A 27,424-nucleotide genomic window follows, 5' to 3' on the forward strand; every position below is an offset into this window, starting at 1 on the left:
AAAAACAAAATATTTTTCAAAATTTTAATCCTTATTTTATCAAGGTTTATTTTTCTAAATCACTACTTGTATCAATCACCAAGCCTACAAAAGAGAATGGGAGAAGGTAAAAAATTTGTATGTTGGCTAAGTTGATGAAATTCTCCAGAATGTTACTGCTAAACAACGGCTTAGCTAAGTAACACGAAAATTTATTTAAAACTGTCAAATTCTGCAAATCAGAGGATAAGAGTGACATTTTCGTTTCTTTAAGAACATATTTCAACATTTAACACACTACCTTTTATAATAAAGCTTTTTACTGAATATTTTACCATTTTAAATACTGACATACCTTCAATGAAATGGAATACTGTCAATCTAACGAAATAAATTTCCAAAACTACTACCGATTTAAAAAGCCTACATAAATCTAAAGATATGATTTTCACCTATCAAAGGGACCATAGACATTTAAACGGTGTGCTTTAGCGGCCTAATAACTAACAGCGATTACTTTAAATGTTGAAATCTCTATCTCATACAGATAAATTATTTTCAAATAACATTCGGAAAATAACTTCAATAGCATGAAAAAGGAGAATCAAAACAGAAAGAAAATATTAGTAGAAATTTTATTGATCTTCATATTCTAAACATGGTTGAAAAAATACGAAAATGACACGATCTTGGTATGGCGAGAAAGAGTGTCATCTAAGTAAACAATATTTTATATCACTTAATGAAAAGCAAAAAAATATCATGACAATTCATGTTGAAATTAAAAGGACAAAACTTTGTCTCTTTATCCCTATGTTTAAAATGGAAATTGAAGCAAATTTTCCACTAGACGTAATGGACAGAACAAGACATTATGATAATGTGTTATAATAAAAACTTATTACTTGGCGTCATAAATGTCACCAATTTGACAATTCAACAACATGTACCTTGGCATTTTTACATGTTCCTACCAATTTATGGTCACTGATGTGGGTTCCCTGAACATGGTGTGAACATTATTGTAATTTGTCTTCAAGAGTAATAATAAGAGTTTTTTTTAAGATCCCACTCTTTCATCTTTCAATTTACATTTATTCTTCTAATTGCTATCAATTTTATACAAGACTTAAATTAAGTTAAAAAAATTCTGTTCTGTTATAGTTAAATCTGCTAAAAATAAGTCACACTTATTTCTTATAAATCTAGAAATATAAATTATTGTAACTTTTAACCCTTGTAGTTTCACTCCTCATAGGCAGCTTGTTATTTTTTCCTAATTTTTTTTATTAACTTTCATTCATTATTTTCATGTAAGTGCCACTGGATTACTTGCCTGAAAATATCTCCTCATTGCAAGTATCTACAAAAGGAAGTGCAATATCTTCAAAGGGGAAAATTCTACAGGGGTAATCAATGAACAATTATTCTGAAAGGAAATGACATGCCAAAAGACAGTTATATTATTATACCTTTCACCTTTGGCTTAAGGATGAAATATTTACTCTTATCGTAATCAAATCATATTTTTTCCATAATTATGCCATTCAGTAATCATGAAACTGCACTTTTTTTTTGTGAGAAACAATGTTTTTTCCTAACATACAATCCTGGTGTACTACTATAGAAAGCCTTCTACTGTAGTTTAATATTTCATTTCAACAATACAATATTTTAATTTTTTTCAAAAAACAACAAATATGCTATTCGTCATAACATAAACAGGGTTCACCCCACCTGTGAATTTTAAACTATCGATTTCAGCAGCCCATAGAAAAGAAATGGCTAAATACCAGTCATCCAGACTCCTGTATTTCAACTGATACAAGAAAACATTTCAAAAGAAGTTTTTTAAAATTCATATATATTTCATAAATGATTCATGTACCATTGAAAAATAAGTACGATATCAAAAATATATACAATGATATAAACTAATAGGGAAATAAAACCACTAACCTTGCATTGATAAATCCAAGTTTATAATAATCCTTTTTTCTTTGAAATTTCAAATTCTATATTTTCTGAAAATAAAAAAAAAATAATAATACACATTCTAATCCAAAATATCACTCAAAATGCAAAAAAATCCACAAATATGTTAACTTTTCAAATGAATGTGGAAAAAATAATAATTCCTCACAATTCTTACACCAAATTTAATAAATCCTCAAAATTCTTAGTTTACATCAATTCTACGGATTTGATAATAAAACATACAAGGGCTTTACATCCAGAGTTCAACAGATGTATTAGGAATAGATGTACTACCTGAAATTACCTGTAAATTGATTGATTGGAACATTCTAAATTCCTATTGAGGGTGGGCAGGTTCAATTTTACAGCCTTGTTTTGTATCACTGAAAGATGTCCAAGCTTATTAGTAGCGTAAAACAGCATGAAATCACCATCATCATGTCAGTTTTAAAATGTTGAACTTGTTAAGCGGTTAGAAGAGTATGTGTTTGTCTGTTCACCAAAAAATTTCTAAATCTTGTTTACTTGAACTTCAAATTTGTTTTCAGATGTATAAATTATGCATATTCTGACATATATGATAATCATGTTTTTATCAAATTATATCTAAGTTCATTATTACGCTCCTAAAACGAAGAGATGAGCATTTTACACAGGTATCAGTATCCTCATAAAATTGTCAATTTATTATTTTTATTATAGTAACAACATATAGACCAATTAACAGGCAAGGTGTTAATTAGATTATAAAAGTGAAGTGTAATACCCCATAATAAAAAGAAAGTAATTGTCAAAGTCTTATTTTCTTATTATGTTAAAAAGGAAGAATTATACTGACTGAGTATCTCCTTAACAATGGTCTTTTTTGATGAAACTTTCAAGAAAATATCAATGAAAAACTATACACTGTGCCATTAGCCAATAACCATGAAAAATACATACCATTTCACAAGCTTGAATCTTTTTTACTAAATGACATAGGCCAAATGTAACTGTTATTAAAAAGAAGGTGACAATCTGCATACTGTCCTTTGACTGTTCAGAAGGAAGTCAAAATACTAGTACAAATTGATAAAAAAATTATCTATTTATTCACCAGTTTTTGAAAAGTAACCTATTAATGTAAAAAATAAAAACTAAAAAAAAAATGTCCTTTAAATATTGACATGCTAGGTGAAACCTAAAACAATTACACTGTGACCCATCTAGGATAGTTCTTATAGTTCTTAAAGGCATGAAAACAGAAATTAAGAAGATGATTTAAGACGGGCTTAAAATTTAATCAAGGTTTCATTATTGGTTTATACAGTTAAACCTTTTTTAAGTGAGATTCTAAAGGAGAGCAAAATTATAGTCACATAAGACAGGTGTACTTTATATACCAGTTAATTGTTCAAAGAATACACTACATTTGGATATTCTAAATATTGTCTTTTAAGAGGTTATTTCTGAATAATCTCAGATGTAACATGCTTTCCGATTGGAAAAAAAAAATTTGTCCATCATCTCATGCAACTGTGATGCCATCAACAATTTTTGTCAATTTACTCATTAAATTTTGATACTAAATTTTCATTATAAGGAATGATTGTTATATTTTTTCAGTCTATTTGAAATAACCTCAATACCCATGTTGCACACTTTAAAAAAAAAACCTGCTAGCAAGTTATTTAGTGTGCACATGATTGAGGTTATTTCTTCACAGACCAAAAAAAAAATAATATAACAGTCATTCCTTAAATACAAGTGGATACTAAGACAGGTTTGATCGTAAATTAAAGAACCTTAGTGAGCGCACTCACATACCCCATGCCTCCTCATGTTGGATACTTGAGTAAATTTGTTCGTAACATAAATACATGTACCCCCATAAAAAACAGGAATAAGAGTGTTTTTTAGGCTTTAGACCTTTATCTTGTAACTAAATTCTGTTACTCAGAACTCCAGACTGATTTCTTTGAGTTTTAGTGAATCCAAAGTAAACATCTTCATAGCGGAACATTATCATGGTGAACTTATATACCAAAAATCATGATATAATCTACAAGCGTTTCGAAAAAAAAAAGTCTGAAAAACCGCCATTTCTGTGAATTTAGCTAAGTTCAAGGCCTGTAATTTTGGTAAAAATCATTGGAGTGGAACTAACTACAAACTACAAAAGAAAAAAGTCCGGAAAACTCTTATTTCTGTGAATTTTGCTGAGATCAAGGCCCGTAAATTTGGTAAAAATCATCAGAGTGAAACAGAAGTTAAACTTGACCTGTAGCTTATCATGGTGAAATTATATACCAAAAATCATATCAATATCTGCAAGTGGTTACAAAAAAAGTCCGGAAAACTGAAGATGGACTGACGGACTGACAGACTTCGTTGCATGGGGTATAATAATCTGGAGAAACTATGTAGTAATAGTATATATATATATAGACCCTTTGATTGACAATATAATCTGACAAATCTATATTACTACAATTACATGGTATTTAATTGTTTGAAAAATGAATGTCTTTTTATTGTATTGACAAAAGAAACTGTTACACTTTGTCAATTAATACTGATTACTTCATTAACTTAAGCAAGAAATGTGTAAATCATTTAATATTACATGTAATAGTTCGTAAATGTTCTATCTTAAATAGAAATCTGGCTGTACAATAGCACTCAAACATGCATTGATTTTCTTTGTAACAAGATTAGACTTACTACAATTATTTCATGGTTATTGATTAAAAATAGGCAGGGCATTAATTAACAATTAAAGAAATTGACTGTTAAGGAGATAATTTTGGGAGTTAATATTTGGAGCAACCATTTCTAGATGTGACAATAGATTACAAGGAAAGGAAAAAAATAATCATCATAAAATTTCATTGGCAACAGAAATTAAGAACATTAACAAGAAAATAGGTCATAAAGACACTAGTGTACTGGTCACTGTGAATCCACTGACGGAATCAGTTGCAGGTTTCCTACGATGGTCTGAATAATAACAGGACATGGCATATACATGTATTTATTAGAGATATTTTTCACAAGTTTCATAATAATGTGTGCTTTCATTTTCGAGGAAAAGGGTTACATTAAGACAGGGGCAGAATGACAGGTGATTGGAGTTTGAATCTAATGGATGGACTAAAAACCAATGGCACAAAATTACCGGAATAACAAATATCCTACAACTAAAAAACACCTATCATATTATCTACCAACACAGACCTGTCTGTATAGAACATCAATAAGTACCTGTTATACACCTGTATACAGAGACCACTCATCTCATCACAGAACATATATAAACCAAATTCTGATCATCGACAACATGAAAAAGTGTCACGTCTCTCATAGTGAAGTGCCATGACATACTAACTACCTTGTTAGTGCGTCTTTAAATATTCACCACATATCATCAGTTTATTATTGTGAATCTCAATGCTTGGTAAATTTCTCCTACCAGAGAGTAAAAATCTAATAAAACGCCTTGATTAAATAGCAATTGACACTTAAAATTTTCTCAATACAGGTTTTTTCACTTATTAAACTGGATGATCACAAGAGTTTTAAGCTGTTTTTTTTTACAGTACAGCAATGAATCTGAGCCAATTATGTATTCATTGAGTAATAAAAAGTTCTCACAACAGTAAAATTATGACATCTTCATTTTTGAACAATTACAAGTTGGAATTTTTATTACATTTTTATTTTCATAGATCTTCTTTCATCAATGCTTCTCCAAATTAAGTTTCTCCAAGTCAACCAAAGTATAATAAAATCATCCTAGGATGACATAACTGGGTTTCATAGCTCAATTCATTCCTTTTACAACAGACTTCAACCCAAAAAAGGCCAAAATCAAGTTTCAAAAAACAGATGAGTCAAGTAATCCCTTAGGCTTTATCATTGATACTTAGCTGTGTTGCTTACCCTACCAATGCACCTGATCATTCACTCCAGTTTTTAGTTCTCGAGTTGCTCATTTACTGTTGTTTCTTTGCAAATGTTACTTTGGTTATTTCATGCTCTTTGTTGTATGCACCTATCTTTATCATTGGAATATATTCTTTTGATTATTGCTCAAATCTTGGTTCCCTTGATTATTCTTCACAGAGTAAATGGCAAAATGTTAAAAGAAAAAGGAATTACAGATTATCTGACAGAAAAACTTGCATCTTCCCAAATTTAACCTAGAGTGTAATTGGAACATGACAGAATCTGTTGCACTGGTAAAATGTTCTTCTGTTTTGAAAATGCATGAAATATCTGTAAATGAATCAATAAAGTTGAATCCAAACAAATAAAGTCAGGCTATCCTAACCTGTCCAATCTAGCTAATTATCTGACCAGCATGCCATCATTAAAATCCCACTGATCATAACAGGAACAACCCTTCCCTTAAAGACCAAGACAACCCGAAACAATCAGAAAATGTTTGACAAATTTCAACAATCAAAGTTAACAGTGTTAGCCATTGTCCAGTACTTAAAGCTCATCAATTATACCCAGCCCATGAACATCACAGTTTCTATATTCCTCATACAAATGTGACAGGATTGTAGATGTTGTGTAACCCAAGTATGGACTCTGTCTCCAAACCAGGAGGGGGTAGTTTATTTCTCCCTGGAGAACTAGTCGTCAATGAAATGGATAACCTTTTAAAATGATCACATTAATTATGACTGTAGAAGGATGTTGAAAATAACAAAACAGAAAACACTTTGTTCAGGAGACTGGTATTGGTGTTGTCTAAATACAAAACTCCACTCAGAAAATATCTGATCATTTCTATGAAATATGAATGCTTCAGTCTCATAGTTAACATATATGTCTAACTAATTCCTTCCAAAAGACTTGATTGATTGATTGATTGATTGATTGTGGGGTTTAACGCCCGAGCAGCAATATTTCAGCTATATTCAGGCGATGAACATGAAAAGGGATGATAAAATGAACATAGAAAAAAATCAGACAAAAATAACTACAAGTAATGTACTAGTAAATAAAACCGATTTTCAACATGGAGCTACAACAATGAAGCTCCTTTGACATACTCAGTAAGAACTTATCAGTGCTGGGTTTGACTTCTTATTTCAATATTTTTGGTTCTGAGTACTTCTTGTAAACAATTTATTTTTGAATCTTCAACTTCTTAAAAAATTGGTACTAATGCTGTTGCTGATGAGAAGTTGAAACATGTACAGCATACTGAAATTGGCAGTATCTACTAGGAAAGTAGTATTGTTCCTGGGGTACCAATTTTCGTGGTTTTCAAGGGTAGTTCAAACCACAAAATTCAATTCCTACGAATAGTAGATTCCCATTGATGTGTATACTGAAAACTTAAAAACCATGAATTCAAGAATCCACAAACTTCCTGATCCACAAAAATTGGTATCCACAAATTAAAGTACTTTCACAGCATGATTTGGTTTTTTTTTTGGTATTTTCATGCATCCCTATAAATCTTTGAATCTTTGTATAAAATGTTGACAAACTTAAATAATCTGACATTCACATACAAATGGTACAAAGTACAAAATATTACCCCCCCTCAAAAAAAAAAAAAAAAAAAAAAAAAAAAAAAAAAAAAAAAAAAAAAAAAACAGTAAAAGAAAATGTGACAATACTTCTAAAAAGCACAACCACCTGCACAAAGACATACCGCTACTAAAGAAATAAAGACAACAGACAACATTGTTCCGACTTGACAATGATTCTTTGTTCTAAGCCTTTCTCCTTTCTTTTCTATGAATAACATGAGGCCACAGTTTTTAAGCTACACATGAACTCCAGACCAATATACTGTCTTTGTCATTGATTAAAAAATCATGTTTTTATGCATCCAAAAACTTTATAGCTGTACTAAAGATCAAAATTGAAAGAACTGCATTAAAATATGCCTATTTTTGTGACAATAAGATGATGGATTTATTGTCCTACTGAAAACCTGCTCCAAATAAAGTCATACTGCTATTTAAGAACTGAGCCATACAAAATGATAATAAATTCAATCTGACTGAGTTTTGTTCAGAATTTAAAAATGAATAATCAAAAATGCTCATAAAATTGTCATAAAAGAAAAGCTTATTTAAACATAACTTCCCTAGATAATTTCCAAGGATGTCAAGCCAACACAACAAAGAGAATGAAACAAACAAGAAAAAAATGGAATGTACTGGTCTTATTTCCTTTCACGTATTTCAAGCTAAGAAAAGAATATATACATAAAATGAAAATAAAAAATTGCCACTCTCCAATACATATTAACATATAAATGCACGTCCAACTTTGAAGTTAATAGGATTCCCGTTGAGACTTTGTATGACTCTCCAGAACGATACAAATTGCTCAACCGGTTGAACTATTTGTTTATTTATCTCTTACGCTATAGTGGAACTAGTGTATCATGCTCATCCACCGAAGACAATTTGATAAGATAGTTGAGCAATTTTTTTTCACACTTGGGTGTTTTAAATATAGATTCAATAATGTCCTCTGAATTCAAATTTTTGGTACAAAAAATCCACAAATTTTATATACAATTCATTAAGTGTATGACACACAAATATGAGAAATTGTTGAAGATTGGCTTCCTATCTCATTTTAAATTTGATTTCAGAGATGATATATGAGACTAATATCCACAGTGTGATGGAATATTATTCAAAATTGGTTTTTAAACTGTTGGTCATCTTAGGGGTGCCCAAGCATAAATCATCTTGCTCAGGTAATTTCAATTAAATTTTGAGTATTGAGTCACTTATGAGAATGTGGTGAAATAAGAAATATTGCCCATTGGAAGATAATTTATTACAAATTATCGAATTTGACCCTTATTCATGGCATATGGTTGAAAATTTTGAAAAGATTTCATTAACACTTGATAGCTATAAACAGTAAATGTTAAAATTTTAAATTCATATTTCATTCTTTTGATTGTGTAACAAATACCACCATAAGAGGAGAAGCAGAAAGTTAACTCCTATAACTCTTCAATAAAAATAAATATGATATTTGTACATCAGTCCTACACAGCTGTCTTACTGTCAACATCACAAATGTATGGGACATTTCTTTTTTGTTGAGGACCAAATTTCATGATTATACAAACTCATGAAAATCATGAAAGTTGGTATTCTAAGAATAACAAGAGGTTCCATGTGTTGTCTTGTTAGGCATAGCCCCACTCAAACAGGAAGTTGGTATTCTCAGAATTACAAGAGGTGCCATGTGTTGTCTTGTTAGGCATACCCCCACTCAAACAGAAAGTTGATAAAACGAGCAACCAAAATCTACCTCATCTTAATGAAGGCACACAATTCATTTGGAGCCGAAATTTTTGTAAGGAAAATTTTCTGTATTATTCCTTATAGTGGGAAACAGCAAAGTCCCACAAAACAGGAAATTGATAACAGACAGTATCCAAAATCATTTACAACATATGCCCTATCTATATAAAGCTGCATATCAAATTTGAAATCGATCTGTGCACCAGGAGCAACAATGAGATAATTGCGACAAAATTAAAATGGACAAGGTGATTCCAATACACTCAAGAAATCCAAATTTAGCACTATGAAAAAATATCAGGGTATGACATCACAGTAATTAGTCAATTTCCTTTGGGATATGAGCTAAGATATAGTTACTGAGACAACAATAAATATAAAGTATTCAACATCAAACTGTATTAAACAGCAAGCTATCTTTGATCCCTATAGCATATGAACAACTTCATGTCATAATTTAATTACTTTAAATTCAAAAAATCTATTATAGATACAAAAAAAAGTCAGAAATCAGAAATTTTGGCAAAATTACAAAATTTTTATAAAACAATTAAAAAGACAACAAAATTTAAATAAAGTATAAAAAATCTACTCACAGGAAAAACTTCCTTCCCCATCTGCAAATCTGGAGAATCTGAGACAAAATTCTATGATCTGTAAAAAATATCAAAAATTTTAATCTTGAACCTGTTACATCTGAAGTGATTGCATGATAACATCTTGGGCCATTAGGGAGATAAAAAAGCCTCTTGCAGAGAAATCTAAAATCTTGACTTCAAATGCTCAGTCACAGATAGAAAAGCAATTGTTTTCAAAACAGAAATAGAGGTTATATCATAAGGAAAATAAATTCTCATTTCTGAAAATCGAATTAAACAATAGGTATTTATAAATTATTTTAATGTAATATTAATGGTATTTAATAAGATACTTGATGAAAATATCAGGCATTCTGGTAGGATAAGGCATGCTGTAAAACTTACATGCAAATGCAAAAATCACTGTAGAAATTTGTGATAATATCGTGATAGTACTTTTATTCGTGGGTATGAAATTTTGCGGTTTAAGGAAATATCATAAAAATAGGAGATGTGGTATGACTACCAAGCAACTAACAATTGAACTTTTACAGGTCACCACATGGTCTTCAATGATGAGCAAAACCCATGCCATAAAGCATGCTATAAATGGCCCCAAAATAAATGATGTGTAACTATTCATAAAAGATGAAAACAGACCTAATCTAATGTCAGTTCTGAAATTCTTGAATTCATAAATTTGACAACTCCATCATATAAAAGAATGAGAAATTTCCATTTTATTGGAAATTGGCCAAAATCACAAAAATTAGAACCCCATAGACAATATTACTTCCACAGAAAATCTTTTTGTGTACAACTGATACCACCAGGCAACATTCAGAACTCTCCAGTTTCACAATGGATGTGTGTCAAAGGAATGGTTGAAAATAATGATACCAGACAAGGCAAGGCCAATTCAGAAACTTTAGCAAATTAGCAAAGCAAAAAAATCAATCCAATATTTTAAAGAACATGCATTCAGTTAACCAAAAAGACCGTGCCTTATTCTAGTCTGACATGGTGAGCTGGATTTTTATTTTGCTACCTCAGGGAAGCAACATCCGGCAGTAAGGTTTAAACCACTCAGACACACTCTTCTGACTTTTCAATTGACAAGTAGTCACTCTATCTTCAATTTGCTGTGTGCTTGAAAAAGAAGTATTGACCACTGAATTGTAAATTTTAAGTCTGGCATGTCCAAGGAGTGAAAACACAACCTCTGGCACTGGATAAGGGCCTGTTACCATGAGACCATCAAGGTATTAATACATAGTATTAATGGTTGTTGTCCTTTTTTCTACTAGTCAATATCAATATTGACTTATTTTCATAGTCGAAAAAAATATTTATACTGGTATTTAGGTGGGGCCATATGTTTCTAAGAAAAAAGATACAATTTCCAATTTTTTTTTCATATGGTAAGTCATCATGCAGAAGAATATTAGAAATGCAAAAGCAATACAGAATGATGTTGCCAAACATTGTTCAATGTCCACACAGAGGACTTGCATGGCAAAACAAACTACTGTAGACCATGAAATTTTCGCTGTTTTAGGGGTAAGTCATGTTATGCTTAAAAAATAAATTGTTGTAAACATTTTCTTCTAGAAACATTTTAATGTGATTCCGAAAACAATCGTGAATTTGAAGTTGCATTAAAGTAGATTAAACTCAAAAATCGTGAAAAAAAGACAGCACAAAAATTTCCTAGTCTATAGAATCATACAAGAACAAACCATTATAGACAAGTCCATTACTTAAAGCAAGCCTGCATCATACTTCATTTCTCATCAGCTGTTAAAAGAATCAGAAGCTTCCAAATCATCAAGAGATTTAATCAGTAAATATTTTCTGATAAGTTCATTTTTTACTTATTTCCCTCAGCTTTTATTGCATCACTCTCATAGCAGGAGATGCCTTTTATCGCATAAGCTTATCTCACAGCTTATCGCACAATCAAGTTCCAGCTTTTTCTGTGCAATCCTCAGAGTGCAATATGATTGAAACTACAAATGTTGTCAAAAACAACTTTATCTGCCAGTTAAAACAACTCATGCTTATCAAAAATCTTATCATTTTTTATCACATTAATTAATCAAGTGACATAACTTTCAGTGCTTCTGTTAAAAGGTAGAAAAAATATTTCCATGTGATAAGAGTCTTTAATGATACTAGGGTTCATTTATCATCAGAATCTTAAGTTCAGAAAAAAAAGAGACATACTTTGCTGTGTCAAATCATACTGCAAGAATTTCTTCTGAGAGATACAGATAATGATTATGCCATTAGGAAAACATTACAGGACTTGACTAGGGCAACTAGGTGAGTGTTTCTAGAATAATGGGACACTTTAACATATCAGAGAAGAAACAGAACCTATCACAGTAACTTGTTATGAACAACATTTTTCTCCTACACACATTATTTTTTTTTAATCTTAAGCACAAAGCCTAAAAAATACCCAAGACAGTATTTTAAAGAATTTTATAAGGAAGTATAAACACTGAAGAGCCAATAGAAAGGAGGATATTAAAAGAGGGGAATCCAAGGGCAAAAACATACTGGGAACACATAAACTGACCCAGACAAAAACAAGATCAAAGAGTAAAATACAGATAGAAACAAGCAGGACAAACCCAACCAAAACTATTGCTCAGATACTGTGGAGTAGATTTTGGCATGTATCTCAGCATTTGTTTGATAACATTGGAAACTACTGAAGTCCAAAAAGAAAAGTGGAAATTTTGAAGAACATATTTTAGGGTTATATTGGATATTTTTAAACCTACAAAACAAAAATTCAGGTGCCAAACTAAAGTTAAACTTCAAAATAAATTGGCTTTCCTACACTTTTTGTTAATTTGTCAATGTGCCTGTTCCAATCATATTTCCAAGTTTATAACAATTGACAAGGTGCCTGGTATAAGTTCTGCTTTTCATATTATCTATGTAACAATACAATACTTGAGGGAAGGAGTTAAGTTTTATGCCATTGCATCTCATAACTTAAATCTAATGGGCCATAACTCACATGTTTAACTGATCTGTGAAGAAATATGTCTTCACAATTTTATAATTAATATCTTATGTATCATGCATTTTCATTCCTGTTTCATACATTAAACTTTTCATAATTTCATGATAAGTCTATTAAGAAATGTAAGTAAAGGAAAATAAACCTACATAATGCCACAAAAGTCAAAAGTTGATCTAAATGTTAAAAGAATACTGAATGACTTCACTTAATTGTGAAAACATTACAACAAAACGAGTTTTGCCACCTGTGATATCAATTTCAAATTAATATCTTGGGTAAATTTCAGAAATTCAGAATAGTTAACATACAGCATAATATCAAAATAAATTATGAAAACTGACATTGTGTTCAATTACCAACATTTTCAATTTTAACAAGAAAACCCAGACAAAGCTGAACACAAACACCCAGAAATGCCTCACTGGCAAGAAATGAGGCCTGAAATTGTTTCATCAACTTTCTTCCTTTATTTGTTATTGTTGGTATGAAGAGTGAGTCAATTAAATTTTCTGGTTAGAAATGTTGATGCCTCCCTGAAGCTGTGATAATTATGTTGACAAGACACATGCCAAATTTGAAGATCAGATTCTACTCTTGCTATTTCCAACTAAAGTTGCCAATAAAAAGTCTGATAATGAGAATAAAAGTTAATTTAGCTTGAAATGGAGTTTTTAAATGATAGAAAACTTCATTTTTGTTCTAAAATTGATATTTAGGTTATCAACCCCGTAACATTTTAATGACATCTGGGCCCAGCTTCATAATTGGTTTTTGAATACTCTATAATTGACCAATCAGAACACTGGAAATTAAAGATGGGGATACATGGAGCAGCTCAATATAGACTGCTTTTAATGGGTCTATTGGAACAACTGATACCAGCTAATCTTTTAAATGAAAGACTGCTACACTTAACCAAATGACTCATTTTTTTAAATACCCTTCATCAACAAGAATGAACATAATTTAACAAACAATGCAGAGATATGCAATATTGATATTTGTAGAAAACTTTTCTAGTTGGTTGCTAAGGTTTGACTTACTGAAATAGAACCTAATAGGGAAGCTCAACTGTCACACACAAAAATGGAAGACCTTTTATCATATAACAAATAATCATGCTGTACTATAATTTGAACAATATTGTTACATTGAGACTTGTATGGGTAGTACAGAACTTTAAAATCCTCTTTTTGTAACCTTAATCAAGAAAGTGGAAACCAGATAATAATGAAACTGTGGGAAAAACTGTACACAAAAACAAACCAGCTTAAGGCCATCCATGGGCCTTCAATAAACTGTGAGAAGTTTCCAACACCTGTAGAATGTACCTTCAACTGGGTTCTGACAAATGTATCAGTTCAGCCAAATGGGCATCAACATACGAAAATAACAATGTGTAACTGCTGCAACAACAGCTTCACAATGCATTCTACATTTTATTGATTTGTTTGGAAGATCATACAGTAACTACACCTCTAACTTTCGTTTTAAACCAATTTTTATGGTTTTCATGTTTTAGTCAACCATCGATCAAAGTTTGAAGAAAAAAAAATGAACTGAAAAATTTCTGTTGAAAATACAGAAGCTACACTCCAATCCATAAATTCAAAACTTAACAGACTACCAAAACTTTGACAAACCATTAAAATTTTATTTTGAAATGCCTGTACCAAGTCAGGACCATTGCGGTGATTTCCAACTTTCAAGTTTTTCCCCTGATATTGCCATTTGTAATGCAGACATTCCTTTTGACAGTCTTGATTTTATCAGTTCGGTTTTTTTTTATATTCCTTCATGTATCCCAACAAATATAAGTACACTCACAGCATTTGAACCCAAACAGCACAAGAAGTAATACCGGTAGTACCTAAGTAAACTTAATTAAGTTGATTTTCCTCTTTTAAAGTTTCACTACATTTATTTTGAGGCATTTTCCAACTTTATGGTATGGGTTTTTTCAATCATTGAAGACCATGCAGTGACCTGTAGCAGTGTAATTGTTTGTTGCTTGTCTTTTGGTGGACGATTGTCGCATTGGCAATCATACCATATATCTTTTTTTATATTGTTAAATTTATGAAACAATTCAAGTCTAAACTGGTACTTTTAAACCATATGCAAATACTGTGAAGGAGAAAAGGAAAAAAAACATAAAACATAGAAAGCGTTTTTATCTATTTACACAAAATTTAAACTTTGTAAGATTAGCTAATTTTGAACCTTTTAAGAGGATTAGACCAGAAACTCTAAATACACACATCAAAAAGGTACCATAAACTGAACTAATTTTAAAAGGGGTTAAAAGTAAACAGAATTTGATTGAAAGATCCCTCCCTATCTTATCACCCCAAACAAGATAGCAAGTTTAAACTTTGGTCATGGTTGTTTCGTGATTGTTGACATAATTTGACAGCCAATAGATAATTGGTTCTCTATCAATAAATAAACATTGTGTTAAGTTATAGTACTCTCCAATAGTTTAAATTTTGATAACTCAATAGGGTTTTAAACACCTAAAGGCTTAGGCAATTTCCTGGTGACTTTTTAATATAAATCTTTATTGAATCTAAATACAGCTATGATGCTTGACCAATACTTCTCGTGGACTGGGCCAAGTATCCAAAGGTATGACAACTCTCTGGATCCTCAACTCTCACACAGGTTGTTACCTGTACTCACTTCAGTGAACAGTGTATTTTATATCAGAGGATCCTGGCTATACCAAATCCTAGTCAAAGTACTCATGTACTGAATTAATTTATATCGAACGTTTGAATTTTTAGGCCTCAAATAATCATCAAATTGCAAAAATTTGGAATAAAAGGAAAGTAAGGGGATCGACTTCAAACATATCGAAACATAACCTTCATGTTGTTAATAGTTAATGTTGAACTCTGATTCTTTTTTAAATTCACCATTCTGATTAGGAAGGATATCACAAAAAAAAAAATACACACAAATTTCATAATGAATTGTAGCAATGCGCCAGTTTGCGCAACATTCAGGTCCAATGTCTGTTTACACGGAACACCTAGATAAATGAACACAAAACTCTCCAATATGCTGCGTAATTGAGCTACAATCTACTAGTTGGCTTTCCCCAGTTTCTAAATATTATAAAGTCAAGATTTAATTTATCAACCTCCAGGTCGAATCTGTCTGTCAAACATTCTAACTTAAGCCGACACAAGAACTGAAATAAATCCTTAGATGCATTCCTCAGTTGATATAGCTTTATAGTTCAAGTGCTACAAGTTATCGCATAGTCACCTATGTTTCAATTAAAGTGCTTACTTTCTTAGGCTTATAGTTCCAGACACACGTGCATTAACATAAACGCCAATGTCTTAGAATACAATTTCAACATTTATGTATGGTACAGACAACACTAGCCATGCACTTTTAAGGCCCTGGAGCACCTGCAGCACACGCAGCTGTATTATGTTTACACATGGCCAAAGTAGCCCAATAAAATGATTATTACAAAAAGCAATATCACCAGACCAAAGACTGACACCATTCCCGAGAAATGCATTATCGAAATTCCTATGCCATCGTCTAAAAAAATATAATTGTTTGCCATCTCCAGGCTTCCGATGTCATGAGGCAGTAACTGTAATAAAAAGACACGATACAGTGAGTGATACATCGGGATGGTTTCGGGGGGTTTTGCTACCCTTTTGTAAAACATTTGGCAAAAATTAATGAGTGGCAAACGATAGCATTGGACCCCTTTCTTTATAGAAATTTCTCGATCGAATCCACTACCCCCTTTTTGTAAATATTTGGATCCGCCAGGGCCTGAAATCTCAGAAGACAGCTTTAGTATTCTGAGGTTTTCATTTCTACCTATATTATGCATCTAAAAATATATAGACAACTTGAATATATTGTATAGACATAAACAAGTACTGATCAGAGATTAGAGGTCAACTATTTTAATTAGGTCCTTGTTAATACAAATAAACAATCAGCAAATTAAGTCGAAGTAAAAGTTGTTTACTGGGTTTGTTTATTGGCGTAAATAAAATAGAATTAGATGTGTTATGTTAGAAATATCAATAAAATGGATTTAACTATCTGCATTTGAATCTATATGGGGTATGCCTGTGGGACTATTTTACTGTGGCAGTACAAGGTAATTGTAGATGCTAACAGGCTTTACAAATCTAAAGGCTCTGGTGACTGCTATATCATTTGTGATCTTCGATCTAAATTGATAATAATCTAAATATATGTCTGCATCAACCCCTGTATAAACAAAATACTGGTCTTAATCAACCCCTTAGTAATCAAAGTACCTCTATAAATCAAACCCTCAGTAATCAAAGTACCTCTCTAAATCAAACCCTCAATAATCAAAGTACCTCTCTAAATCAAACCCTCAATAATCAAAGTACCTCTCAAAATCAACCCCTTAGTAATCAAAGTACCTCTCTAAATCAAACCCTCAGTAATCAAAGTACCTCTCTAAATCAAACCTTAATATTCAAAGTACCTCTCTAAATCAACCCCTTAGTAATCAAAGTACCTCTCTAAATCAACCCCTTTGTAATCAAAGTACCTCTCTAAATCAAACCCTTAGTAATCAAAGTACCTCTCTAAATCGAACCCTTAGTAATCAAAGTACATGTCTTAATCAAACAATGCTAGAAAAACAAAATACCTGTCTAAAACAAACATGATCAAACCAAAATAACTGTCTAAAACAAACATGATCAAACCAAAATAACTGTCTAAGGCAAACATGCTCAAACCAAAATACCTGTCTAAAGCAAACATGATCAAACCAAAATACCTGTCTAAGGCAAAACATGATCAAACCAAAATAACTGTCCAAGGCAAACATGATCAAACCAAAATACCTGTCTAAAGCAAACATGATAAAACCAAAATACCTGTCTAAGGCAAACATGATCAAACCAAAATACCTGTCTAAGAAAAACATGATTAAACCAAAATACCTGTCTAAGGCAAACATGATCAAACCCAAATACCTGTCTAAGACAAATATGATCAAACCAAAATACCTGTCTAAAGCAAACATGGTCAAACCAAAATACCTGTTTAAAGCAAACATGATCAAACCAAAATACCTGTCTAAAGCAAACATGGTCAAACCAAAATACCTGTCTAAGGCAAAAATGATCAAACCAAAATACCTGTCTAAGACAAACATGATTAAACCAAAATACCTGTCTAAGACAAACATGATTAAACCAAAATACCTGCCTAAGACAAACATGATCAAACCAAAATAACTGTCTAAGGCAAAAATGATCAAACCAAAATAACTGTATAAGGCAAACATGATCAAACCAAAATAACTAAGGCAAACATGATCAAACCAAAATAACTGCCTAAGGCAAACATGATCAAACCAAAATACCTGTCTAAAGCAAACATGATCAAACCAAAATACCTGTCTAAGAAAAACATGATTAAACCAAAATACCTGTCTAAGGCAAACATGATCAAACCCAAATACCTGTCTAAGACAAACATGATCAAACCAAAATACCTGTCTAAAGCAAACATGGTCAAACCAAAATACCTGTCTAAGAAAAACATGATTAAACCAAAATACCTGTCTAAGGCAAACATGATCAAACCCAAATACCTGTCTAAGATAAACATGATCAAACCAAAATACCTGTCTAAAGCAAACATGGTCAAACCAAAATACCTGTTTAAAGCAAACATGATCAAACCAAAATACCTGTCTAAAGCAAACATGGTCAAACCAAAATACCTGTCTAAGAAAAACATGATTAAACCAAAATACCTGTCTAAGGCAAACATGATCAAACCCAAATACCTGTCTAAGACAAACATGATCAAACCAAAATAACTGTCTAAGGCAAACATGATCAAACCAAAATACCTGTTTAAAGCAAACATGATCAAACCAAAATACCTGTTTAAAGCAAACATGATCAAACCAAAATACCTGTCTAAGGCAAAAATGATCAAACCAAAATACCTGTCTAAGACAAAGATGATTAAACCAAAATACCTGTCTAAGACAAACATGATCAAACCAAAATAACTGTCTAAGGCAAAAATGATCAAACCAAAATACCTGTCTAAGACAAACATGATCAAACCAAAATGTCTGTCTATATCAAATACCGTAAAAACAAAGGACCTGTCTAAATCAAGCACTGTAAATGTCATAATCGAACACTGTTTAAAGGAAACACAACACAGGTCTTAAACAATCATGTTAAGAAGACCTATTATTGTTATTATTATATGCTGTAAACCTTACTATACTAAATCATATTTTTAATTGTAAAGAGGTTTGGAATCTTCAGGTTCAGCTGCCATGGAAAAATTGTTCAAATCATGAATACTTAAGCCTGCCTTCATATCTAAATTGTACCAGTATATACAAATACCCTTCTTTGCTCCACCAGCCACAGAAAGCATTCAAAAGGCAATTTAACAGAAGATCATATTTTTTTTCATATCTCAGACAAAATTTGTAGACAAAATAAATTTAAATGCACTATTAAGACTATTATGCATTTATGTGTACATTTCATTTTGATATCACCATATCATCTAGAAATCCTGTCCTTGTATAGAAGAGATCTCCTAGATTTTAAAGATATCATTTCAAATCTGACCCAGAATTATACAGAAAATGTTGATTGCTCTTACATTTAAACTCATTTCAATTGACAAAACAGACAAGACAGTTTTATGTCATTACAACTCTCCTAAATAGAGGTATAAAAAGTGTATAGATAAATCTTGATGACATCCATTCAAATGTGCAATAGTATGGCTGAATATAAAAGGAAATTTCTTCTCAAACAGAGTTTTAATTTCATGTTCAAAGGAACTTGATTTTAATTTGAAATTTAACCATTTAAATATTACCATTTTGAGAAATTAGAGTTGTTCTTTATTTAGCTCTGTGCAAAATCAAGCAGAAATTTGTAATAAATTTCTTTTCATCTTTTTCTCTGTTATATATGCTTAACAGTGGTTTGCAAAGATTGTGCTGGCATATCATGGCATTGCAAAAAGGGAGGTACAACTTTTAAGGTTTAAGAAAAGTTTGTTAATGGGTTTTGAGGAATTATAGCAAAGCTGAGAGAGCAATACAGATTTCTCTAATGAAGCTCTGCTGAGTTGGAAAATACTGAAATCACTCAGTGGTATCTGAGATCTCTCAGTTCTGCATTTTCTGATCGTGCTTTATTTTTATGTCACTTTGAAGTATACCAATGCAGATTGGCCCATTACCAAACTTCATAGAATATTGTCTTGTCACCTCACAAATGGTTAATGTTTTATCTGGACAAGTGAATGTGGTGATACCTTGTCTCAAAAAAACCCTATGTTACACCACATACTGTTCACCTGACCTCAGTCCAGTCTTCATCAAGTACCTGAAATATCATTCATTTTATTTTCTGGCTGAAATAGAATCAAATTGTAAAAAAGATCTTATTTCCATTTTAAAAACAACAAAACAAAAAAGATACCGTTGTAAAAGTGTAACATTCTAAACATACACAAAATAATTTTATTGTTTATTGTTGCCTTAGAAGGATTTACAGATTTTCTCTACCTATAGTTTTGAAACCATTTATATTCTAATTTAATTCATGATGATTCTGAATCTACAATCTGCCTTAAATGCCAGCTGCATTAAGAAAATTTACATTTTTCCAAATGTTGCTAAATATCTGCTAAGGGAAAATGACAGACATTTTCATAGAACAGAATACTTTAATTCTAGCTTTAAAATTTCTTAACAGATAGACTGGGTTAACATTTATGACAGGAAAATACATAATTAGCAAAACTTAAGTACAAGTCAAGATATGATAACTTTCAGATTGGGATATCAAATCTCAAAGCCAAGGATTCAAGTTTCACTTTTTATTGCTGCAACTTAACTACCCAGGTAGCCAGGTCTTTTCATCATTGGATATCATTTACAAGTCATATTTCAATAAAGGGAAGCCGTCTTGTAAATATAAAATAATTACATCTGAAAACTGAAATTAGGCAGATTCTAAGTATTTAACCATAGCCAAACATACTGGGTAAGGTCAGACGCTAACAATGAGATTTATTGCTTCAAAATGTCACCATGGACAGGAGGTGATGTTCAATTTTGGTGGAAATAATTACTGCATTCTTCCTGACCCTAAGCCTTACAAGTGAACAATGTTTACAATGAAGTTAAAGTGACCAGTGTGACAATTTGTCCCATTGGTGTACCAAATTGTTGGCAAATATTTACTGACATAGAAAACTACCCTTGAGAATGAACTTTATAATAAGTGACTCAAGACACTTACAAGTTATTCGCCATGTGAATTAAAAATGATTTGAGGTGTTACAAAAAATTTAGTTATATTCTGTAAATAAAGAAATTACATTTTATTTCATTGTAATGGCGTCTGTTTACAGTTTTTTTTCAAACTTTAAATTGGATTTTTATATTATCATAACATTGATAATATTGTAGTGCAGCTTGGACTATTTTTCCAAGATGCTAGGCATACAATTCATTTATTTTTGTATTTTGTGCTGTTCGACAGTTTTGTCAGTAAAATCATCCCAGAAAAGGGAAGTTGGAAAATGCAGACACAGAAGTCATATTCAAGTATCCAAAACTTATCTTACAGGAAGCCTTATTGCCATTTTAATAAAAAAAAAAACAGATATAAAGAGGAAGAAAATAGAACTTGAGGCCTGTTTTGGCATGAAAACAGTAAAAAACACCTTAAAATTTATATTTTTGAAATTTGTACTCTACTGAATAGCAATGTGCACCAAAAAAAATGTACATTTAATACTAGTATAGTAAAAAAGGTAAGATATTCATTCCAGCAGAGTCTACAGGGTTTGTAAGTCTTGTTTCGTTTTCCTATCTGAAATTTAGAAATGTAGAATGTCTTGAAATCCAAAGACTGATCTACATGTTATTGTTTCCTTCCAGGATCACGAAACACTGCATTTCAATCAATGCAAGATCTTCTACTTTATGATTTTTTATCAATATTTTTACACGAAAAACTGTTTTAATTTTAATACTGAACTCAGTGCTACGCTCATGATGAATCTCCAAGCATTTAAATGGTAGACAAGGACCCTTTCTCATGAAACCTTGACGAGACTTACACGACCTATTAAAAAATATGTAGCCCTTCTCTTTTAACAAGCTCAAAATGTAGGAAGTATTTCATAGCTTTAAACAAATGACATGAAGATAAAGAGGAAGATATAGAACTTATCATACATTGACATACCAGCTTCACTAAACTCCTTAAAACTGATACTTTAATTAATTACTGGGCTTGAGAATTTGCATCCCTCTTCATTTCAAGAGATTCAAACCATGACTGTTCAAGGACTTAAAATCCAAAATACAAACATAAAATGAAAGAAATAGAACTCTGTATGTACAGAAATGAATGATATGTTGACAGATACCAGCTTCACCAATCTGCTTAATTGGTGCAAGATTATGATCATCATGTACAAATGTTCATCTTCATACAAGGAAAGTAAATAAAAGATGAGGTGGGTATTCAAATAGTGTCATTACTTGAGATTATTATTAAAGACATTTTTAAGCTTCCTGGATGCACAAAAACTAAAAAACAAATTAACTTAATGCAAATACTGTGAAAAGCAGGTCATATGCTGCTATACAAATAAATGGACCTGATATGGGTATTGTAGTCAGTCAAGTGACTTAGTCATCACGAAGTCAGATTACCCAAGAAAATATAAAAAAAGTTCTTTTTTAACCAATGCGGTTCATGTACATCACGTCAGGTGACTTAACTGAAGCAGAAACTGCTGATCCTATCTAAGTACTGTTAAAGCACTTATATTCATGGGGTACGATTTTTTTCGTGGATTTCATGGTTGACTAAAACCACAACGTTAGGAGGTAGACCTAGGGTAAGGGACATAACTCTTGAAATCAGTGATATGTTTGTATCATATTCAATTTAACCAAAGCACATCAAGCTTTCCTTCGAAACAGAAGGAAATCAGTCCACGTTACTTTGATACTTACATAAGATTGATGTAAAATGCTGAATACAAACATTCCAATGATTTTTTAGAGTTGTGTTCCTTACCTTAGGTCTACCTCCTTCAATTCCTAAGGAAATTCATATTTCCATTTAGTTGTACTGTGGGAAATGTCAATCCATGAATTTAAGAATCCACAAACCAACGATTGTCTGTAATCCATGAAAATTAATATCCATGAAAAAAGGTACTTTCATAGTACTTGAGTTCATCAAAGGTTTTCAGTGAAGCATGTGCTATTAACTTTTGTGCCCAGTTTTTGGTTCTTTGGGGTCATAAGCAACTGGATTTTTATTGGTTGTCTTGGTGTTTTGTCCATGGAAATCCATTTGTTTTACACCAATACTATATTTTCTTACAAAAAACTAGACATGGATTCTGTGAAAATTGAAATAATTTTAAATAATCAAACATTTTAGTAATGGCAGAGGTGTGGATAATGGCACTGAAGTGAAATGCAGTTGTTATTTTGGTCAAATTCTGGTTTAAAAATAAACACTTAGAGATTTGAGTTTACTTTGCAATGCTTTTCACAGAATATACTAGAAACTTTGACACTCAACCCCTCTTATTCACACAATGGTGAGTCATATATATATTCAACAACCCTGTAACTTTGTAACAAGTTCATTCACAGACAACAGGTGTCCAAAATGTGCTAACCCTGAACAATACAAAACAATTTCCAAGGAATTTCACACCTAACACCTAACCATTCAGTTCAATACAGACTATGACCACATCAGAAGAATTACATTGGCTATTATCATACTTATACAAAAATTAAAAGGATTTAAATCTACTCCTTGACCATTTCAAGTTGTATTCAGAATCTTGTTAAATAAATAATTGAATTTTGATATCTATTACTGATGTAGATTTCAATGTGTCTGGGACATCCTATGCTAGTCCATTACAGGGAACCAGTTAGTGATTTATATGGTCAGCTTTTTGTTTTATTTAGGCTGTTCCTATATTTTTCAGATACCAGGGTTAAATTGTCTTGGCATAAAACTTTAAACCTAAAACAACTGCATGATCTACGAACAGAAAAAATACAGTAAAACCTGTGTAAACCAAACCCAGTGTAGAATTTGTTTGGTTTAGACAGGTGTTCAGTTTACTCAGGTTCAACACACATTTAACAAAGGGATAAAGAGAACTGTCCGGTGTAGAAAGGTATTTCGTTTTTTTTTCCAGAAATGTGTTAAAAAAGTTTTACTGTATGAAACATTTTTTTCAGTAAAAAACCTTGATCTCTATGCTCTGAACAATCTCATAATTTTTTAAAGAATTTCCAACTACATAAGATTTTACAACAGTTTTAATTTTAAAGCTTGGTTCAGTGTGTACTAATTGTCCTTGTAAGAATATCTACTGTCCTTGGTGGAGAAGGCCAGCACACCACTAAGGAAGCCCTTTGGATAGAGATAGGGATTAAACAAAGATTATCAATGCAAGTTAATTCCTACGCAGACTGCTTAGTAAAACTGTGAGCGAGAGACAAATTAAGTCAGGGTGATCTGAATTGGTGTACTTAACCAAATTATTCAGATTAAAAGTGAGAAGAAATAAACACCTTCAGACAATGCAAGACTGAGAATCTTACACACCCTTGGGTAAGATTTCAATATTCTCAAGCCTCTTTTAGAACTTGAGTTTTACCACTGTGTCAGAGAATTTTCAGTCTTGCGCTGTCAGTGTTTTAAATTTTCTTAATATCCTGAGTAGGAAAATTATAGGTAATATTTGCAACATAAAAAGATATTCGTAAAAATGGAGAGAACCAATTTTTTTTCACAGGCAATGATTAAGAATTATTTTGTGTGCTATTGATAAATACAAGTGAAGTATGTTAATATTAGGTTTTAAGGGCTCAAAGGAATAAGGTGAAAACTTCACACCAGTATATTCTTTGGATAGCTGCAATTTTGACACCATCGGCATTTGAATACTCTTAATTTGGGTGAAAATAATTGTGATCATATCTAACAGCTGATCTGGTTTAATCCCATCACAAAAAAAGATGGGAAATCCTTATCAGTCATAAAAGAAAAGGTCCCACCTATGAAATTCTGAACAAATAACAAAATAATCGTTACCAAAATACTTAATAATAGAGTAACACAACCAGCATGTACCTTCAGGCTTTCCAATTTGCGCAAATCATAAAAATTCAAATTTGAATTTTTGAACACAGTAGTATCTCTATGAAATTCAATTAGTATTACATTTTTTTCTCTTCTTCGTCACTATACCATGTTCTTTGACCTTAAAAGTTGTTTGACATATTAATTAAGTATCTTTTTTCCATAAAAGTATTGTAATCATTGTATCAAACAGGCCCCAGCTGGGATTTAAAAAAAGAGACACTATCTTCATTAGAATATTTTACAATGTATCAAAATTAATTATTTACCCATAATGCCTCTGGGTGTCCTTATACATCATGTGTCATTGATACCTCAGATACCTGTCTAAATCAAAGACAGTATGATTATAATAGGTGTCAAAATTTGGTTTAATTTTTCATTTTCAAAAACATTATTTAGATCCTTTCAAAAAAATGATTCATAGATGTTTGACTTTTATATCAAGTTTCACAGTCTCTAAACTTCTGTTCAGGTTTCTTCAAAGATCAGGTCAAATAAGGACAAGAAACAAACATTTGGAAGTTTTTAGTTGCTGTTTTTTTTAACATTTATTTACTTCTCTGTTGAATGTTAGCAGTAAAATTTTCTTGGTATCAGTTGAGCAAATCAGTTATTTTAAACGTATTCTTTGAGGTCTTTTTTATTCAAAGTGTCACGATGTAAAATTACAGTTAAGTCATGATGAAAATACATTCACTTTTGCTATCACAGCATACATTTCATGAGATCTAATCAGTCATCCATTTATAACAAACAACCCAGTTCTTACATTTATATAGCACTTCAGCGTACTTAAATGGATGGAAGATGACATTGTGTCATAGAAAAACTACTTAACTTGATCTGCTAATTAACCAAATTAGACCTGAAGTGGGGATACGATACCGATCACATGTCATTGAGATATGAATATCATATCATAAAGAAAGCCGAGCGTCTTCAAAAAGCAATGAAACTCTGACTGGACAAAAGATGACCACTGGACCTATTGTCCATAATCTCTTATTAAAGGATATGGTTGCTGGTCCAGGAATGATTGCTTTAATCACGGTCAGCCCCCGACCTGGTCAGGAGCTCATTAAGTACGTGACAGGTCAGTTTTTGAATGGCTGGAGGGCAGGACTATATCGTGTTCTTAGACAGATGGCTTGTGTCATCAGCCTGATTATTTGTTTTACAGTGCACTTTGGCTCCGCCAGATTTAATCTGGTCAATAATAGAATTGTGCTTAAGTGGGTGGGGCTAAATTATACATTCCAAGCCATAGAAGGTAAAAGAAAGATGCTGAAATTTTGCTCATTTAACAGATGAAAGCAAATATAAGTACAAGATCTTGACTAAGATGCTGCCATAATGTGAATGTTCATATTATTATATATGAAAGTTCAAAAAGATATCAAGCTCACGGATGATCGGGTACAACTACCTCTTTCCCTTAAAAAAAAAAAAAAAAAAACAACAACAAAAAGCCAGATGGCATTATTTTCAAAACGCAGTAGATTAACCCCTCTAAAATACAATTAACTTCATCAAATTCAAAGCTTCAAATACAAAAACCGTCAAACAGACATAACACCAGTCATTCTTCAAAATCTGTATCAATCAAAACAAGTCCGCTAATATCAATTCAAATTTCTTCAATATAAATCTTAAGGTAAACAAATAAGCTATGTCATTTTGTCCTGATTAATCCTACAATTCGGTAGTTATTTCCGATGTCATGTTGAACAAAATTCAGTCCTCAGGTATTTACAATACTTCTGAATCCTAGCGATGAAACCCAGAACAAATATGCAAGGTGTCAGTGTAAATAAACATATGTTTACAATGTCTACTCAAAAACAATGATGGCGTTTTGCTATGCATAAAAGCTTCCTTTGATCATCAGGAGACACAAATTATCTCTGATTGAAATGTTTAGCAAATAAAAATGTATCTTTTACATTATGATGTCCTAAAGTTTGACCTTTCATGTTCTATATGGGAAACGCTATAAGGAGCTATCGTTACTTCAATAGATAACAATTTGTGCATGTCTTATACAATCTTGCGAAAGATAGTCATTGTGTCTCATATCCCAGCACAAGGTTCAAGATTTAGCAAATGTTTGTCTCCTGCATTTAGACATTGTAACTCCTCCTTTAAACACTTAGGTTATGATTCTTACCATAATGCAATTTTCAAAATGAAATACATGTACACAAACTATTTAAATTGGTGTAAGAGGTAAATCTGCAAATTATCTAAGTCAAACTTCAATATTACGGTAGAGAGAGAAACATAAAATAAGAAGGTCCTCAAGTGACTGACTAGTCACTTATTTTTAATAGGGTGGAA

At 31.6% G+C, this 27,424-nt stretch overlaps 1 protein-coding gene across 21 annotated transcripts in view; it reads right to left on the reverse strand.

Annotated features, from left to right (window-relative positions):
* Nucleotides 1-27,424, reverse strand: part of LOC148618026 (hemicentin-1-like) — a 125,407-nt gene that overhangs the window by 62,216 nt on the left and 35,767 nt on the right. For 8 of the 21 annotated variants that reach the window (XM_088585832.1, XM_088585847.1, XM_088585845.1 and 5 more), the window contains exon 1: nucleotides 335-454. The gene's annotated coding sequence lies outside the window, so the exon portion shown is untranslated. The other 13 variants (XM_088585849.1, XM_088585844.1, XM_088585835.1 and 10 more) reach the window with 5 other exon arrangements.

The sequence above is a fragment of the Perna viridis genome, chromosome 5, assembly GCF_037379345.1.
Source record: "Perna viridis isolate PV_CMFRI_1.1 ecotype Kerala chromosome 5, ASM3737934v1, whole genome shotgun sequence".
In the NCBI taxonomy this organism is placed as follows: Eukaryota; Metazoa; Mollusca; class Bivalvia; order Mytilida; family Mytilidae; genus Perna; species Perna viridis.